Source organism: Balaenoptera physalus (genome assembly GCF_965194825.1).
Source record: "Balaenoptera physalus genome assembly, chromosome: 5".
NCBI lineage: Eukaryota > Metazoa > Chordata > Mammalia > Artiodactyla > Balaenopteridae > Balaenoptera > Balaenoptera physalus.
In genome coordinates this window covers 81145595-81167093 of record NC_138884.1, presented here as the reverse complement: position 1 = coordinate 81167093, position 21499 = coordinate 81145595, and the positions used below count along the sequence as shown (strand labels likewise).

Here is a 21499-nt window from a genome sequence, read left to right as displayed (position 1 = left end):
CAAACTACCAATGGCATTTTTCACTGAACTGGACCAAAAAATTTCACAATTTGTATGGAAACACAAAAGACTCCAAATGCCTAAGTAATGTTGAGAAAGAAAAATGGAGCAGGAGGATCAGGCACCCTGACTTCAGACTATACTACAAAGCTACGGTAATCAAGACAGTATGGTACTGGCACAAAAACAGAAATATAGATAAATGGAACAGGATAGAAAGCCCAGAGATAAACCTATGCACATATGGTCACCTTATCTTTGATAAAGGAGGCAGGAATATACAATGGAGAAAAGACAGCCTCTTCAATAATTGGTGCTGGGAAAACTGGACAGCTACATGTAAAAGGATGAAATTTGAAGACGCCCTAACACCGCACACAAAAATAAACTCAAAATGGATTAAAGACCTAAATGTAAGGCTGGATACTACAAAACTCCTAGAAGAAAACATAGGCAGAACACTGTATGACATAAATCACAGCAATATCTTTTTTGATCCACCTCTTAGAGTAATGAAAATAAAAACAAAAATAAACAAATGAGATCTAATGAAAATTAAATGATTTTGCACAGGAAAGGAAATCATCCACAAGATGAAATACTATCCTTAGAATGGGGGAAAATATTTGCAAATGAAGCAACTGACAAAGGATTAAATATACAAGCAGCTCATGCAGCTCAATGTCACGAAAACGAACAACCTAAATCAAAATGAGCTGAAGACCTAAGCAGACATTTCTTCAAAGAAGATATACAGATAGCCAACAAACACATGAAAGGATGCTCAGCATCATTAATCATTAGAGAAATGTAAATCGAAACCACAATGAGGTATCACCTCACACCAGTCAGAATGGCCATCATCAAAAAATCTACAAAGAATAAATGCTGGAGAGGGTGTGGAGAAAAGGGAACCCTCTTGCACTGTTGGTGGAAATGTAAATTGATACAGCCACTATAGAGAACAGCATGGAGGTTCATTAAAAAACTAAAAAATAGAACTACCATATGACCCAGCAATACCAGTACTGGGCATATACCCAGAGAAAACCATAATTCAAAAAGACACATGCACCCAAATGTTCATTGCAGCACTATTTACAATAGCCAGGACATGGAAGCAACCTAAGTGTCCATTGACAGATAAATCGTTAAAGAAGACATGGCACATATATATAATGGAGTATTACTGAGCCAGAAAAAGAAACCAAATTGAGTTATTTGTAGTGAGGTGGATGAACCTAGAGTCTGTCATACAGAGTGAAGTAAGTCAGAAAGAGGAAAAACAAATACCATATGCTAACACATATATATGGAACTAAAAAAAAAAAAAAAATTGGTTCTGATGAACTTAGTGGCAGGACAGGGATAAAGACGTAGACACAGAGAATGGACTTGAGGGCACAGGAGGAGGAAGGGTAAGCTGGGATGAAGTGAAAGAGTAGCATTGACATATATACACTACCAAATGTAAAATAGATAGCTAGTGGGAAGCAGCTGCATAGCACAGGGAGATCAGCTCGGTGCTTTGTGACCACCTAGAGGGGTGGGATAGGGAGAGTGGGAGGGAGGCACAAAAGGGAAGGTATATGGGGATATATGTATATGTATAGCTGATTCACTTTGTTATACAGCATAAAGTAACACAACATTGTAAAGCAACTATACTCCAATAAATACGTTAAAAAAAAATGACCATACTACCTAAGGCAATCTACAGATTCAATCCAATCTCTATCAGAATATCAATGGCATTTATCACAGAACTAGTAAGAATGTTATTGAAAGTAAATAAAATATTACCATAGACCAGTTAACACTTGATTAAATTATTTATTTCTTCTTAAATTCTTAAAGCTTCATAGCTGGGTGTTAGCCCAGACTGTTTTTTGCCTACTTTGTTACTGATGGTTTAAGCATTCTTGCATACATTAAAAAATCAAAACAAAAGAAAACTCTCCCAGAGTTTATGGCCCTCTAAGTTATGTTGTAAAATTTTTCAGAGTTTCAAGATAAAACTGAGTAAGAATATTATCTGGATTTCTAAAGTATTTTCTTGGTACCAAGCATTGTAATATTTAAGTGTAGCTACAATTTTTCCCAGCTATAATAAGAGTTATAATAGTTAATCATAATATTAAAGATCTTATATTAATCAATTAATAATATTTAATAAATTATTATAAATTATTAATATTAAATTTTATATATTATTTATATACAAATATTTTAATAAATATTTTATAAAGATTTATATGCAAATAATTATATATTAATATTAAATACATATTGATTTATATATTATTTATATTACATAATTTATAAATAATTAATATTAAAGATTTATATATTAGTATTAAATCTAATGTTAAACATTTTGTAATATGTAATATTAAACATTGTAATAGTAAAACAATAATATTAAGTATTTTAATATTAAAACAAAATGTGCTTTATACTTTTTGTATTACATTCATCACATGCTTTTCTTCCTGAAACTTTTATAAGGCTTCTATAAAAGAAAAAAATTGCCCAAGTGGTTTCTTCAGAATAATACCATCTTGCACTTATGGGAACATTCTGACATTTTTTCATTTCAATGCATAAGTGATTCTCCTTGCCAAAATAATTCTGAATGACCTTGGACCTTGAAGCTGAGGGCTTAAATAAACATCTATTTTAATGTCTCATGATCTTAATAATTTCATATGTCCTATCCATTTATTTGTGAAAAATAAATAAACCACAATGTGAAATTTATGAACATGAATTCTTATAGCAAAATTTATCTTGTTTCATATATACAACTCTTCAATAAAATGGCATTTGAATCAATCGTCTTTTAAAAGACATTTTTAAAAAGAAATAATATGCATGTTTTTCATTGGTTAAATGACACATCCTTACTTACTCTAGCACCCATTTTCTCTTATATTTGTCATTTTCCTCCCAACACATGCAGAGGGTCATATGAGAGAGGGAAATATAAGTGATAAAAGTGCAAGTGCTAATGTTGACAGGCTTTAGTTATATTGCTTCTAAATAGGGCATTAATAGCAGTGATCTTATGATTTAGAAGTCGGACATAAGTTGGAAAGTTGGAAACCATCACACTATATTAATGTGCAGAGGAAAGTATACATACAACCAATAAAGCAACAGGATCAGAGAAAAACACATTGCCTAATACTAGATTTCATAAGAAAATGACAAAAACTTCTTGATGGTACAAAATTAGAGGTCAAAAGGGCTGGCTTGAGTAGCCCAGATTATCAAGAGGTAAATGTTGACTTGATACTAAATGAAAAATCCTGTGAGACAGAGTTGTGGCAACTCTGGAATCACTTCTGATGCCCTGATAATACACATGTGGAACAGAACAGGCACTATCACCGTGGCTCAAACAGTCTAGTCCTAATCCTCTTACACAATTTTATTTGGGTAGCAAAATAAATGTATCTGATACAATAACAATAACTAGTGACAGTGTGCTAGTCAGTTTTTGCTGCCTACCACACCAATCACAAATCCCAGTGGCATATAGTATTAAGTACTGTATTTCTTGCTCACATATCTTATACTATAGAAATAATAGAAAGGATTGGTAAGTGGAATCTGAAAGTCACTTTTTATATTCTTAAGCCAATTATGACATGCAGCTGTAAATAAGCATATTCTATCATATGTGATCATTATTATGGATTAATGATTATTACTCTGGTAATAATGGTTTTAATACTGTTTATTTTCAACATCTTCCTGAAACAGTTTCTTCCATTTACATCTGAAGTCTCATACCTTCCTGTATTTCTTACTACTATTGATTATTTTCAGTTGCCTTTGCAGGGTCATCAGCTTCTACCTAGCCATTTAATATTGGTGGTTATCAAGGCTTGGTTTTACCCTGTGTTCCTTTCCGACATTATTGATTTACTCTATGTAATCTCACCCATGATTATGGATTCAATTATATACAATAATGGCTTCCAACTATGTATCTTCAACCAGAATCTCTAGACAAATCCAGATATCCAAAAACTTTAAATCTGCAATCTTACTATTTTCTTTCTCTCTGTACCATCTGTTCTTCCTCTTCTTCTCCTCCCTCCTCCTCTACCTCCTCTTTCTTTTCCTTCTTCCTCTTTTTATGGTTTTCTTTGGACAATTTGGCTATTTATTTACAATTTTGTTTTTTCTCTACTATTGTCTCATTAACTATATGTCTTTTAAAAAATTATTTTAGGGTTTATAATATGTATCCTTTACTTACTGCAGTCTAACTTCAAGGTTATACATGCAGTGTAAGAATCTTACAACATTATAGTTGCATATGTTCCTTCACATTCTTTGTGCAATTGTTACATATTTTATTTCTACATGTTATAAATTTTAATATATATATTTTTTACTTTAAATAGTAAATTACCTTTTAATAAAAATTTTAATGAGGAAAATTATCTCGTATATATTCCTATATTTAGGAGTTTTGTAGCTCTTCATTTATTTATGTAGACTTAAATTTTTATCTTGCATCATTTTCTTTCTGCCACAATTGTCTCTAATAATTCTTATATGGTAGATCTGTTGGATGTGAATTCTCTCAGTTGGTCATGTTGCAAATATCTTCTTTTTGTTTTCATTTTAGAAAGATATTTTTACTGGGTATAAAATTCTAGGTAGATAATTTTTCTTTCAGCTCATTAAATATATGATTCCATTGTCTTTTGGATTACAGGGTTTCAATGAGACATGTGTTCTTATTTATATATTTCTTCTCTATGTACGATATGTTTCTTTCCCCTATCTCTACCTACTTTCAAGATTTTTTTCTCTCTTAGTTTTGTTCAACAATTTGATTATGATCTGCCTTGATCTGATTATCTTTGTGGTTTTTTTTCTGTTTGGAGTTCTTTGAGCTTCTTAAATCTGGGTAGTTACATTTTTTTTCCCTCAAATTTGCTATTGCCATGGATATTAGGACAGAATATTTTCTACAGTTTACTGATAATATGTCCTTCTTTTCTAATCATTTTTCCTTCTGCACTTTATTTTGGACAGTTTAAAATTCTATGCCTTTAATTTTACTGATCCTTTCTTCTGCTGTTCCTAATCTATTAATTTTTTTTTTTTTTTTTTTTTATTTAGTTTTGGCTGTGTTGGGTCTTCGTTTCTGTGCGAGGGCTTTCTCCAGTTGCGGCAAGTGGGGTCCACTCTTCATCGCGGTGCGCGGGCCTCTCACTGTCGCGGCCTTTCTTGTTGCGGAGCACAGGCTCCAGACGCGCAGGCTCAGTAATTGTGACTCACGGGCCTAGTTGCTCCGCGGCATGTGGGATCTTCCCAGACCAGGGCTCGAACCCGTGTCCCCTGCATTGGCAGGCAGATTCTCAACCACTGCGCCACCAGGGAAGCCCCCTAATCTATTAATTTTACCTTGTGTATTTTTTTTTTTCATTTCAGGTAGCATATTTTATGTTTCAAGAAGATCCATTTTGTCTTTTGTTTCATGCCTAATGTTTCTATCCTTATTATGGTCATATTTTTTTCTATATTTTGTACATACTTCTAAGGTTTATATAGCTTTCAAAAGAACATCTCTGCATTTAGAAATTTCTTTCACTAATTGATTTTTCTCCCAGTTATGGGTCAAGATTTTCTGCTGCTGTGCAAACTTGGTAAATTTTTATTAGTTCTTGTACATTGTAAAGTTTACAATTATTAGTACCAGAGTCTTAATATTCTTTTAATAGTATTAAAATTTGTTATGTCCTGTAGTTATTTTAGATCAGTTTAATACTGTTAAGGCTTGTTTTTAAGCTTTGTTATGCCATGTCTAGAGCAACCTTCACTTTGAGACTAATTTAACTCTCCTCTCAAAGCATAATGCTTTTAAGGACTCTGCCGAGTGTCTTATGTAATAAGGCCTCTCTAGTCTGGCTGATGGGAACTGTAAGTCTTCCCACATGTGCATTTACTCATGTGAGTTACAGAAATTATTTGCCTACTATGTTTTTTAGTTGTTAATGGCCTAAAGGCAATTGCTCTGAGAGTTAAAACAGAGTCTGAAGGCAGAAAAATAATTCTAATTCTAAACATATTATTTACAAAATAGAAGATGAGGGAACACTAAATAACTCATTTATATTACTACCAATATCCTGACACAAAAAAGAGACTAAGGCATTGTAAGAAAACATTATCCTCTATGAATACAGATGACAAGATCCTTAGCAACATTAGCAAACTGAATACAGCATATATAAAAAAGGTAACTTATGATCACTGAATGGGTTTTATCCCAGAAATGCAAGATGCTGAATTAATATTGAGAAACAAATCAATATAATTTGCTGCATTACAGACTATAAAAAATGAATAATTACAACAGAAGCAAAAGAACATTTTACAGAAACCAATACCCATTCATGATAAAAAAACAAACAAAAAACAAAAGACAAAAAAAAAAAAACCTCAGCAAACTTGGAAGAGAAATAAACTTCTTCATCCTGATAAAGAACATATACAAAATACTTGCAGCTAAAATGATACTTAATGGTGAAAAATGGAGTGCTTTTTCTCTAATATTGGGGACAAAACAAGTATTTGCTCTCATCACTTCCATTTAATATTGTATATTAAGATCCTAGCCAGTGCTTTAAAGCAAGAAAAGGAAATAAAATCCATACACGTTAGAAAGGAGTATAAAGTTGTTTTTGTTTACAGACTACAGAATAGTTTATGTATAAAAATGCCACGGGCTTCACAAAAATGGTACATGAGTTAATAAGGGGGTTTAATAAGTTGACAGGATACAAAATCAATATGTAAAGGCCAATTGTATGTACCTATGCTAGCAATGCAAATTTTAAAATTGAGATTAAAAACAAATGCCCTTTGTAAAAGGATTCAACAACACAAAACACAAAACCCTTAAAGATAATTTTATGAAAGTATTTGCAAGACCTCTGCACTAAAAACTTCCAGATTGCTGAAATATATAAGAACAGCATAACTAGAGAAACACCTATGTGTAATGATCAGGACATTCAGCATTATAAAGCTGTCAATTCCCTTCAGATACATAGTTTAAGCACATTTCCAATTAAATTTCTGAAAGAATTTTTATAGAAGCAAAGAAGCTGTTTCTAAAAAGATATTTTACTGCATCTCTGCTTTTCAACCTAGATTTTATTTATTTTTTAACATCTTTATTGGAGTATAATTGCTTTACAATGGTGTGTTAGCTTCTGCTGTATAACAAAGTGAGTCAGCTATACATATCTAGATATCCCCGTATCTCCTCCCTCTTGCGTCTCCCTCCCACCCCTCTAGGTGGTCACAAAGCACCAAGCTGATCTTCCTGTGCTATGCGGCTGCTTCCCACTAGCTATCTATTTTACATTTGGTAGTGCATATATGTCCACGCCACTCTCTCACTTCGTCCCAGCTTACCCTTCACCCCCGCCCCGTGTCCTCAAGTCCATTCTCTACGTCAACCTGGATTTTAAATTAATCTATTTCAATCAAGATGCTTTTAAAAACCTATGTTGCAATAGTAAGAGAGCCTAATTTTCTGATAGAGAACAGAGTAAAAGTAGTCTAATATCCATTATCCAGAGGATAGCTATGTTAAAAATGTGCTTGGGACTTCCGTGGTGGTCCAGTGGTTAAGCCTCTGCACTTCCACTGCAGGTGACGTGAGTTTGATCCCTGGTCAGGGAACTAAGATCCTACACGCAGCGGGGACAAAAAAATGTGCTTGACTACAAACACAATATACAAGGAAAAAAAAAAAAAAAACTGTAGACATATATTTTTCCCAGAAGTTCATAAACATAAAAAGTTCTAGCAGATAGTGCCAGCAGGGGTAAAACCGAGATTCAATCAAGGAGTTCATACGTGCCCCTAAAAACTAATTGCTAAAAGCTAAATAAACATATTGCTATGGCAAGTGGCAGAGTCCTTAATACAAAACCCCACCTAAATATTTCAATATTTTTGTGGTAGTTTCAGTTATGCTTTTGCTGTGCAAAGTATTTTATTTGTGGGAAAATGTGCAGAGGATCAGAAGAAAATATAGAGTAAAACATGATACCCCAAGCTTTGTGGCACATGCTTACTCACAAGCACACTCACAAACATGTGTACTCCAGATGATTTTCATGAAAAGTTATTTTCATGTTATAGGATTTGAAGTTTAGAGACATTAAATGTATTTCCCAGACTTAGAAACAATGATTTGATGGCTCAACAATGATTAGAACTTGTTTTATTTTAAACGTTGTAAGTGAATATATGTACATATGATTTATATATATATATGTACATATGATTTAAATTTCACAGATTACTCAATAAAAATACCCATCATTTTGTTACATTTAAACTAACTAATTTACGTAATACAAATGCTACCTTCATAGGAAATTGAGTGTATATCTTTAAAAATAAGGAAATCTCCTTCAGCAAAAATTTAAAAAATATAGTCATGTGAGATTTATTCTAATAATCTAAAGATGATTTGACAATAAAGTTCTCATAATTGTGCTTACTCAAATTAGTTTTTTTGTTGGTTTTTCAGATAGCAATATTATAGCATGTTCATATGCTAAGAGTAATGAGAGGGAAGGATGACAGAAGGTGGGATATGATCCATTGATAGAGGAGTTGGCCTTAGAGAGAACCATGGATTGTCCATCTGGAGTAGTAGGAGGGAAAGGAGAACATATAGGTATACAGACAATGATTTTGTAGATGTGCTTCTGAGAATGCATGAAATTTGTCTTCATATATTTTTCTCATAAATTAAAGTAAGAAGAACATAGAACACACACATACAGTGCAGAAAATAGTTAACACAGAAAACTGGAGACTGCTGTTTTGAGAAAGATTTGTTTACAAAGTGGACTATTTTCTAAAGGTGTCTGTAAACTTATAATCATGGGAGCATACCCACCATTCTCATAACTTGTTAAGACTGGCTCACACTGTATAAACTGCACACACAAAAAAATGTGGCTTTATGCTGAGCACCTACTTTCCTACTGGATGTCGTAAAATGTGGTAAGTGCTACACAGAGGGTGCCTATATGAATAACATCCAACAAAACCTCTGAGCACTGAGTCTATAATGAGTTTCCCTTTTAGACAATATTTTATATGTGTTGTCACACTGGTTACTGAAGGAACTGAGCACATTCTGTGTGAATCCACTGAGAGAGGACTCTTGAAAGCTTGCACATGTTACCTCTGGATTTTGTCCTATGTGCCCTTTCCCTTTGCTGATTTTGCTTTCTACCTTTCATTGTCATATGCCATAGTTATAAATAGGACTATATGGAGAATCTTGTGAGTTTTCCTAGCAAATAATCAAACCTAGGGGTGGCCTTGGGGACCCCTTACCAAAACATACACACACATGCACATACATCCCCACACATCCTATATATGGCTAAACTATTAAACAACTTGGATCAATAATTTAATCAATTTTTGGTGAGAGGTCCCACTTTCTATCACTGTTGGGATTATTGTTTAATGAAGTGTGTACATATCTATGAATATAGGATAAATATTTTAAATGTGACAAAATATGCATAATAAATGCAAAATTTATTTAACTTTTAAAAATTCCTAATAAATTAAATAGAAAGAGGATATGCAATTGACAATTTAAAATTAGTAAGATCCTGAGGTTGGACTTGTGTAGTCTGGGGTTCTAATGTACTATCTTTTGAATTAGAATTAGAACTTATTCAAAATAAAGTTTTGGAAATATTGGGTGGGGAATATAAAATAATAGCATTTTAAGGATATAAAAGTTAGAATCAAAACCAGAAAAAGAAAAGACATATTTTTAAAAATAGAACTTTATTAAAAAAAAAAAAGAACTTTAATTAATGAAAACTATAAGCCTTACAGAAAAAAGAAAAAAAAATTATTGATATTTTAAACAGCAGTATAGAGATAAAGAATTATATAAATTATATGTGTATATATATATATATATATATATATATATATATATATACTGTGAATTATATTTAAAGACATTTTGCAGAATTCAGGGGATACAGTCAGAGAGGTAGAAAATATAAAATAAAAGATGAATGACATAGAATGTAATAAGGTCTAATATATATGAAATCAGAGTCCCAAAATAATAAAATAGACTGTGAAAGAGGCAATATTTGATGCAAATGTTTCCAGAAATGATGATAGACTTTAATAAACACTAAGCAGTATCAATAAAATGAAATCCATTGTAAGCCACATAATAATAAAACTACAGAATGGGGCTTCCCTGGTGGCGCAGTGGTTGAGAATCTGCCTGCCAATACAGGGGACACGGGTTCGAGCCCTGGTCTGGGAAGATCCCACATGCCATGGAGCAACTGGGCCTGTGAGCCACAACTACTGAGCTTGTGCGTCTGGAGCCTGTGCTCCGCAACAAGAGAGGCCGCGATAGTGAGAAGCCCACGCACCGCGATGAAGAGTGGCCCCCTCTCGCCGCAACTAGAGGAAGCCCTCGCACAGAAACAAAGACCCAACACAGGCAAATAAATAAATAAATACATAAATACATAAATAAATAATTAAAAGGGGTATATTTATAAAAACAAAAAACAGAAAACTACAGAATGTTAAAATCAAAGATATCTTAAAGCATCCAGAGTGTATAGACAGTTTACCCATAAATAATAACAAATGAATAGAAAAATTATCAGTAGCAACAGTGAAAGCTAGAAGACAGTAGAATAATATCAACAAAGTTTAAGAGAGAATGGAATTTTCACAGTAAACCTTATCCCTAGTTTAATCCTAATTCAAGAATGAGAGTGAAATATAACATTTTATACTAAAAGAAATTAACAAAATTTACTATTAATGGACTTCACTAAAATAACCATTTTTTTAGACTTTTAAGAGCAGGTGACACCTAAACTTAATCGTTTTTTATTTTTAAAAATTTTAATTGATTTTTTTGAATGAAAGATTCTTTAAATTCTATAGTGTTTTACAATTTTCAAAAGTTTCACACATATTTCTTATAATCTCATAATAACACTTTTTTTTCCCATCCCTATATTTTTCCTCCCCCTCTTCCCTCTCTCCACTGGTAACCAGTAGTTTGTTCTCTGTATCTGTGTCGGCTTCTTTTTTGTTGTATTCACTAGTTTGTTGTATGTTTTTAGATTCCACATATAAGTGATATCATACAGTATTTGTATTTCTCTGACTTATTTCACTTAACATAATGCCCTCCAAATCTATCCATGTTGCTGAAAATGGCAAAATTTATTCTTTTTTAATGACTGAGTAGTATTTCATTACACATCTTCTTTATCCATTCATCTCTTGATAGATGGAAGCAATTTAGTTTGCTTCCATACCTTGGCACTTATAAATAATGCTACTATGAACACTGGGGTGCATGTATCTTTTCAAACTAGTGTTTTTGTTTTTAAAAATAACTTTGAAAGGCTGTACATCAAGAAAATGGAAAATCATCCGTGAAAAAATATGAAATGCAAAAAATAATCAGAAGAAAAATAACATGAGTAATTACAAGAAAATGCTTACTGTATACAAATACTAATGATAATGTCTAAAATTGGGAAGAGAAAAAGCAGAGCTAACAAAGATGTTGGACAGTCCTAACCATGAGAAAGAATAGAGATGAAAGGCGTTATTGTGCTTTAAGATACTTAAGAAATGTATATTTATAGTTTTATAGTTTTTCCTAAAGTACGTTTTTCACAGTTTTAAGAGCAATCAATAAATGATAGTAATACAATAAACTGGTATGTAACTGTCATTCAGTAAGATGAAAAGTTTTTTCCATGCCTCTAACGTTTGTTGAGCTTGACAAATTCACAGTGTTCATCAGTATCATTTGTATCATTATTTGAAGTGAGTTTCTTGTACCTTGTACACTACATATAGTTGAATTTTTTTTTTTTTTTTTGGTCATGCCACATGGCTTGCAGGATCTTAGTTCCCCTGGATTTTTTTTTTTTTAATTCATGCTGTCAATCTTTTATTTGGTGTACTTAGATCATTTACATTTAATATAATTATTAATATGTTAGATCTTGAGTTAGGCATTTTATTCTTTAGAGTTGTTTGTTTATTCTTCATTGCTTTGTTTTGTTTTTTGTTTGTGTTCCTGTGTGTTATTTGTCCTTTTTTAAACAATTTAATTTTGATTTATCTATATTGTTTCTGAGTATATCTCTTTGTAAATGTTTTAGTAGTTGCTTTAGACATTACATTATACATATAAAATTTATCACAATCCAGTAATGCTCACCAGTTTGAAGGAAGTGTAGAAAACTTATGTCCCTTTAGGTTTCTTTACATTTTCCCATTTTTTAATAATTGTCATATATTTCTTCTATGTATTCAAGAGCCACATCCGATATTATTATAATTTTTACTTACATTTTCAAACATAATTTAGAAAACTCATGAGTCTAATGTACTTACTTGGATTTCAACTTTTTACATTGTGGTTTCATCCTTTTTTGATGCTCCAAGATTTCTTCTTTTATCATTTTCTTTTCATCTCAAGAACTTCCTTTAGGCTTTTATTTGTGGTCGACTGATGACAAATTCTCTTGTCCCAGACCTGAAAATGAAATTATTTGCATCTTTATTAATTAACTCATAGGCTTATTGTAGTTTTGAGGATCTATTTTATTCTAAAACCAATAAACAATTATCATTTTATCTCTTTCCAGATTGAGCAAGTACCACAGAGACTGAGAAAAACATTGACACCTTAAATTGTCCCCAATCTCTTCTGAGTAGCCAACCCTCTATTTAAATCTCTTTGGAGAGAAGAGTATTTTTTGGAGCAGGTAAGAAGTCAATGTCTTTGAATTTCTAGGAGAATTTTATTAAGTAGACAATTACGATATCTGTCTTTAGTAGATCTGGATGATATATGGAAGGAGATCCTCCTTTGTAACTTCCTTTATTGTTTTTACTTGAAGTTTTCCATTACCAGGATTGTTCTCATGAATAATCAGAGGCCTTTGAATTGCTAGATTATTACAACCCCCATAATATATTAATATATAATATGTTAATACTTATATTAATATAGTAATACTTCTGTGATTTCAAATATTATTTCAAAACACAGTCTCAAGAGTTTCATCACTGAAATACCTGTTGTCACCAATTCAGTATGTCCCAATTTGACTGAACTTCCACTTTTATTTCTCAATCTTCTATCACCAGATTCTTAGCAATTTACAGTTAAGTTATGTTCTGGCTTTTTTTTTTTTTTTAATGATTTATCTACTAACTGGTTTTTGGTCATATTCTTCTTAAAGTTTTTGATTTTTCTGGTATTTTATTATACAGGGAGGCTGAAGTGACCTACAGATTAGGTGTAAATCACTTAATCTTTGAAATAAATACCTGGGAATAAGTGAAAGAAATGAAACTTGACTGAGGATAGACCACTGTTCTCCACACTTGTTCATAATAGACATCTTGCCTGGATCCCAGAAAATGAGTTGATGGGTTTGAAGCTCTCCCAGATTTCCTCAATCTCTTTTTAACTTTAACTCTTCTTACAAAATACCACTTGTTTTTATGATACTGAGATTTTCTTTATTATTCTAGACCATCTCTTTTAAAACCTGACAAGTGAAGTATTGTTTAGTTAGTTTTTGTTATAACTCATCATACCTTTTCTTTAATTTAGATTAGCTTTGTTCAGAAATAGATGATTCATACTTTTTATGGCCACACTTTAAAGCTCTAGGCAAGAATCACAAAAACACTGCCAAAAGTTATCAGTTAAACATGAGTGCTTGGACACAATACCCTTTTTATCTAAGATATTTATTTATTTTGTCTTATTTAACATGTTTAATTTATTTAACATATATATATATACAGTAATATTTCTCATTTGGCCAGTTCCTAGTTCCATGATCTTGCCCTGTGGTTTACTATTATCAGGTACAAGTATTGTTTAATAAGTTCCATAATGACTCTTGGAAGAGTCTAAAGGGAAAAATAAATTTTTTCCTTGGAATTTTCAAGTAGCCTTTTTTACAATATCTCATGTTTTAAAAGTTAATCAAATACCAAAAACATAATAGTAAAAAAAGATAAAACTATTAAAATAGATTTTAACAATGAGCTATATAGTCACAAAAGGGAAAGCTTCAAAATTACTCAACATTAACAAATCAATTAGGAGTGTTTTCCCTGTCAGGCAGTGACTGGAAATTTCAAAACTCTTAGAGAGATTTTATTTTACATAGAATAAATTTAAATAATAATGTTTTATCAGAATTTGCTTCTTAGTTCTCTAGTCACAATATCTCTGGCCTTAAGAAAGTTCCAAGCTCGGAGAGAATTAAACATAAGATGTATTAGAAGATACACATACAAAAAACTCTGTGGATAGGGCATGCAGTGTTCCTTTCTCTTAAGATGGCTTGTCTCCCTCTTTTGCACAAAGATAATTGACACTGAAGACACACTACTGCAATTTTCCCCTTAACTTAGATTTTTTTTAAAAAGTCTCTTTTATTTGCTAGTAGATACATAACAAATTAGCAAGCATGAAAATATTTTTCTAACACAATTCAAGATAAAAAACTCAAGATCATACTATATATTTATTTTACTTCCCTTTTAAAATACTCTGATGGCTTTGGTCTGTCATGTTCTCCAACTGACATATTTCAATTCTGTTTTTTTCAACGGATACATTTTAATTCCATTTGCTAACAGATCAAGTAAACAAATATCAAAGGTCCAAAGATTCTCACTCATCTTGGTTTATGGAACTTTCAACACTCACTAAACACATATTCCTTCTCCAGCACACTGGCCAAACAAAATTTGGCTATTAATTTACTGATAGCTAGAACATAAAGGGAAACAATATTAGACATTTCACATTAGAGAAAGAGAATCTCTGGGGAAACAAAATTTTAACAGGATTTGGTTGTGAATGAATTTTCTCATTGTCATTAGGTATATTTTATTATCTTGTTTATTGGTAATACCTTTGGAAATAATTTTATATCAATTCTAAGGGTGATTTCCTTACTTCCATTCCTTGTACTAATCAAAGAAAGTCAAGGTCTCACATTAGATATGATTGCCATAAAATGATTCTCTGAGGATCTGTGCTAATGTTTCAGCGATGCACCTTAATAGAAGAATATGCCTTATAATAAGAAAGCAGGGGAGGACTCTTCACCAACTTTACACAGACTTCTCTAAATATAACTCCTTTCTAAGCTTTTGATAGGTCCTGGAGTGAAGGCAACTTGAGTTTATATTTTATGACAAGTATTATAAGTGTTTTTTTTTTAATTCCTTTGGTAAGCTATGATAGAATTATATGCTCTGTAAAGAAGAGAAGTGTGTAGTAGATTTGACATTTTTATACAAAATCTAAAAAATTGTGGAGAGGTAGAAAAACAGGAGTTAAAAACCTCATACACAACTATGCAACATATGAAGGTGTTTCATGGGTTCAGACTTTAGCAAGTAATCAGTAGCAGTTTTAGTTTCTTTCAAATTACAATTAAAATGTTTATAAGTACTGAGAAGAAACGTGGATAAAACTGCTATAGGATTGGCAGCTAAGACAGATATCAAGTAAGCATGACAAAAGGAAAGCAGAATTATAATTTTAACACCCATTGCAGTAGTATTTAAGGAAAAAAATGCTATATGGAAAAAGAATCATTTTATATTAATAAATGTAACAATCTTAAGTGAAAATATAGTGGTCATGGACTTTTATGCCCTGAAAAGCAGGGTAGTCATCATTGGCACACTACTATCCATCTTTGTCAGATCAAGTACATAAAAAAATTAGTTAAGCCTTGCTTTGAAAGATTCAGATAAAATTTTGAATGAAGAAAAGCAGATGAGGTATATACATTATTTTCAAATAGTTAAAGGGTGATATATGAGGTTTGAATTATCTTTGCATGGTTAGAGTACAGACAGAGATAAAGCTAGAGCTCCTCAATTGTTGAAAGGCCTTATTAGAGGCTTTAATTTGTGTACAGATATTTAGCAGGCAAATTGACATTTGAAGAACATTCACACTGAACTATATAGGGTGGGCAAGAGAGGACAGCGGCTGAAAGGAAAATCAGGATTCTATTACAATGGTGCTTTAATGAATAGTGAGTGCTGTTATAGGGTTAGAGAAGATCTGAAAAATATTGTAGAGGAATCAGTGGTAGATTGCCATGGACTAAATGAGACTAGTTGGCAAAATCTCATAAATCAATGGGAAATTTACATGTGATTTTGGTTTATAATGAGGAGTCTATGTTATTATAATCAGCTCCCACCAACATCAATTCTTATTCACCTGCAGATCTCTTTTCTCCCAGATGCTGAAACATCTATGTCTGATTGCTTTTTCCTATTAAAAATTATGCAAAGATAAGAAGTTGTTCTGGCCAATGAATTCTTCATGGCCCAGTTCATTTAGTTGCTAGAAAACCACATTATACAAGATGAAAATCATTTCATAAATCATAAATTGCCACAGGTGTTTTTCACCAATTATCCTGAAGATATAGCCTAACAAGGATGCAGGTCCCTAGAAAAGAATTCATTAGTATATCAGAGGGAGCTAAAAGTAATTGTAAAACACATGATTGTATGGTAACTCTGTATTTAACTGTTTGAGAAACTGCCAGACTATTTTCCAACGTGGTTGCACTATTTTACATCCCACCAGCAGTGTATGAGTCTTCTGATTGATGCACTGACATTCTTGCTAATACAATTTATCATCTGACTTTTTGATTATAGTCATTCTAGTGGGTGTGAGGTGGTATCTTACTGTAGGTTTTGATTCGCATTTTTTTGATGACTAATGATGATAAATATCTTTTCATGCACTTAGTGATCATTTGTATATCTTTTTTGGAGAAATGTCTATTCGTATCCTTTGTCCATTTTAAAATTTGGTTATTTTTCCTTCTATCATTAAGTTATTTTTATAATCTAGACACAGGTTCTTTATTAGACGTATGATTTGAAAATATTTTCCTACATTCCGTGAATCGTCTTTTCATTTTCTTGATTGTGGCTTTTGAAGCATTCTACTCCCAAGTATATATCCAAAATAAAACATCTGCCCACACAAAACTTGTACACAAATGTCTATAGCAGCATTATTCCTAACAGCCCAAAGTTGGGAACAACCCAAAATCCATCAGCTGATGAATGGATAAACAAAATGTGGTATGTCCATACAATGGAATATTATGAATAAAGTACTAATAGATGTTACAACATGACTGAACCATGAAAACAAAAGACTACATAGTATATGTTGCCATTTATATGAAATGTCCAGAATAGGAAAATTTATAGAGACAGATTAGAATAGTGGTTGCTTGGAGATGGGTGATGGGGGATAGGAGATAACTAAAGAGTATGGGGTTTCTTTTTGAGTCTAAGAAATCATTCTAAAATTGACTGTGGTAATGATTGTGCCTATCTGTGAATATGCTAAAAAACCATTGAATTGCACAGTTTAAATGGGTAAATTATATGTTATGTAAATTATATTTCAATAATACTGTTATTTAAAAAAATACATGATCAGATTGAGGGACTAGACTAGACTAGACTGAGGAGCTCTGACAATTATATTCAAGATTCTGATTCTCAGAGTAGGCAGCCAGGAGCACAGCCCACTTACAGCAAGAATTGTTAACCTTCTAGCCATAAAGAAAATATTTGAAAAACTATTGAATGTTTAGAGATCTCCAGAAAAATTATACTTAAGCACATTTTAAAACAATAATTTCCTTTATTACATTGGAAACTGATTTTTTTTTAACACAGGCACAGAAAAATATGGCCTTCACACTTGTCTGTTTTTTCTTGTAAAAGTAAGTTTCCACTGATTGATAAAAAAGACAATATTATACAAAAACACAAAAGCAAGTTTGGATTCAGCTAGAAAGTGATTTCAATTACATGAATCTTTGGTTTTGCTTTCATAATAATTAATAATGATTCATGATAATAATAAGAAGAATTAAAATAGAATCTCATACTATACATTTTTATTTAGAATAAATAAACAAATATCTTCAGGACATTGACAAAAATTATTTTTTCACATGAGCAATTTTCAAATAGAAGAAGTAAATTGACATATAAATGTTTTGCTTATTTGGCTCACGGAAACCTGAAGATCATCAGCAGACTTTCTATATTTAACAACTTTTTAAGAGAGAGTAAGCTCTGGCTTCTGGCCAAGGCATACATTTCTTAAATTCCAGAACCAGTGCTTCTTAAATGGGGCTTATCTGCTAGAATCTGCTAAGACCCATTTGAGAAGTAGCAGGTTCTCTCTCTCAATGAATCTTCCCTCAGCCCCAAGAATAGCTTATCATTCTTTATTTCTCCTCAAATATTTTATAGATGCATTGCACATATAAATAATAATCAGTAATTATTCTGGTCTCTCCTTATATATTCTCTTATCATGTATAGGAAAAAAGCCATCTCCAATGCGTGATAGAGAAATTAAGAAAATGAACTTAACTCCACAATCTTTCCACAAGCACCATGTCCCCTGAAACTACAAGTACATCTCGAATAAAAAAGGATTTTAAAAAAATTGTGTGGGTAGAAATATCTTACAGAATAAATTAAATGAAATAGTTTACATAAGAAGTAAAATATCTGTCAAGAGAAGAAAAAAGGGGGTGATGTCATCATCATGGCAGCATGAGATACTCCCTTTTATTCTCCCCTTTAATCTACAACAAGTGAAACATCCACAATTCAACAAAATGTTCCTCTGCCTAACACACCAGGATGCCAGAGAGATCCACACATCAGTACATCCGAAGGTGGGTAGATTGGAACACATAGAGAAGGTGGAACTCCGGGAATAGCAGAGGCTATGCCTCTGATCGTGGCCCACCATCTGTGATGGTTGAGCCTGCAGGCCCAGAGAATCCAGCACCTGCAATAGCGGTTAGAGGTGACACACAGGACTCCACTTTCCTGTCTGCAGTGGCAGCCATCATGGGCACAAGGACCTGGGCAGCAGCAATGCTCCATAGAGCAGATCACATGGAAGAAAGACTTAATGAGCTCAAAGATAGAAGTCTACAAATAATTAGGTAGAAGAGCAGAGAGAACTAAGATTTTTTTTTAAATGAAGAAATTCTACGAGGACTCTTCAGCTCCATTAGAAAAGGCAACATAAGGATAATGGGTAACCCAGAAGGAGAAGAGAGGGAGAAGGGGGCAGAGAGTTTAGTTGCAGGAATAATAGCTGAAAATGCCCCAAACCTGGGGAAGGAACTGTATATATAAGTCCACAAAGCTAATAGAACACCTAGTTACATCAGTGCAAAATAACCTTCTCCAAGACACATTATATTAAAACAGGCAAAAGTCAATGATAAAAAAGAATTTTAAAGGCAGCCACAGAATAAAACACAGTAACCAACAAAAGAACCCCCATTAGGCTATCAGCAAATTTCTCAGCAGAAACCCTATAGGTCAGGAAGCAGTGGAATGACATACTCAAAATATTGAAAGATAAAAACTATCAGCCAAGAATATACAGCAAAATTATCCTTCAGATATGAGAGGGAAATAAAGGCTTTCCCAGACATACAGAAGCTGAGGGAATTCATCACCAATAGACCTGCCTTACAAGACATGTTAAAATGAAATGGCAAAACCATGCAAAACTTTGAGTAAGGTGATCAGTACATAGACAGAATAAGAATATTGCAACTCTATAGAAGAATAGATTGTTAAACACTTTATTATAGCATAAAAATTAAAGGGAAAAAAGCATCCAAAAAATAACTATAGCTATTTCAATTTGATAACAAACTCAAAATATAGAAAGGGATAATGTGGGACAACAAAAACATAAAAGGGGAAGAGGAAAAAGATAGAACTTGTATAGGCAAATGAAGCTATGATGCTATCAGGAGAAAAAGACTATTTTATTTATGAGACATTTACTAGAAACCCCATGATAACCACAAACAAAAATCTAGATCAGGGACACAAAACATAAAAAAAGGAAGCTGAGAAAACATCATAGAAAACCATCAAACTAAAATGGCAGACAGAAACACAAAGAAAAAGAAATAATGGAGATATAGAACAATCAGAAAACAAAAGATAAAATGGCTACATTAAATCCTCATTTATCAAGAATCACCCTAAATGTAAATGGATTGAATTCAATCAATCAAAAGACAGAGAGTGGCTGGCTATATTACAAAACAAGACTCAATTACATGCTGCCTCCAGGGGACTCATCTCAGCTCTAAAGATAAATATAGACTCAAAATGAAGGGATGAAAGATGATACTGCAAGCAAATGGCAGACAAAACAAAGCAGGCAAAGTATGTGTAGCCATACTCATATCAGACAAAATAGACTTCAAGCCAAAAAAGGTAAAAAAGACAAAGATAGACACTTTATACAATAAAGGGGACTATCCATCAAGAAGACATGAGTAATTAATATAAATGTACATAATATAGAAGCATTAAATATATATAAAAGTAATTATTAACAGACTTAAAGGTAGAAATTGATAGCAACACAATAATGGTAGGGGACTTTAACACCCCACTTACGCCAGATCATCCAGACAGAAAGTCAACAAGAAAACACTGGCCTTAAATGAAACATTAGATTAGATGAACTTGAGACATATACAGAATATTTCATCCAAAAACGGCAGAAGAAACATTCTTCTTTAGTGCACATGGAACATTCTCAAGGATAGAACGTATGTTGGGACACAAAACAAGTCTCCATAAATTTAAGATTGAAATCATTCCTAGCATCTTTTCCGATTGCAGTGGTATGAAACTAGAAATCAACTACAAGAAGAAAGCTGAAAAAAATCACAAATATGTAAATCTAAACAACATGCTACTGAACAACTATTGCCAACAACAACAACAACAACAACAACAACAAATCAAAGAAGAAATAAAAAATACCTGAAGACAAATGAAAGTGAAAATACAACATACTGAAATCTATGGGATGCAGCAAACCACCACTAAGATGGAAGTTTATAGCAATACAGCCCTATCTCAAGAAACAAGAAAAATCTCAAATAAACAATCTAAACTTACACCTAAAGGAACTAGAAAAAGAAGAGCAAGTGAAGCCCTAAATTAGGAGAGAAAACGAAATAATAAAGATCACAGTGAAAATAAATGAAGCAGAGACTAAAAAGACTAGAAGATCAATGAAACTAAGAATCGGTTCTTTGAAAAGATAAACAAAATTGACAAAACTTTAGCTAAACACACTAAGGAAAAAAGAGAGAAGGCTCAAATAAAGAAAATCAGAAATGAAAGAGAAGTTACAATGGATACCACAGAAATAACAAAGGAACAAAAGAGAGAAGGCTCAAATAAAGAAAATCAGATATGAAAGAGAAGTTACAATGGATACCACAGAAATAACAAAGGC

General features: G+C 32.4%; 1 long non-coding RNA gene across 1 annotated transcript; it reads left to right on the top strand.

Annotated features, from left to right (window-relative positions):
- Window positions 1–801: 801 nt before the first annotated feature.
- On the top strand, window positions 802–21259 carry LOC309662013. The gene is made up of 2 exons (XR_014264424.1): window positions 802–5102; window positions 5409–21259. It is a non-coding gene; the product is annotated as an uncharacterized lncRNA (long non-coding RNA).
- Window positions 21260–21499: the final 240 nt, after the last annotated feature.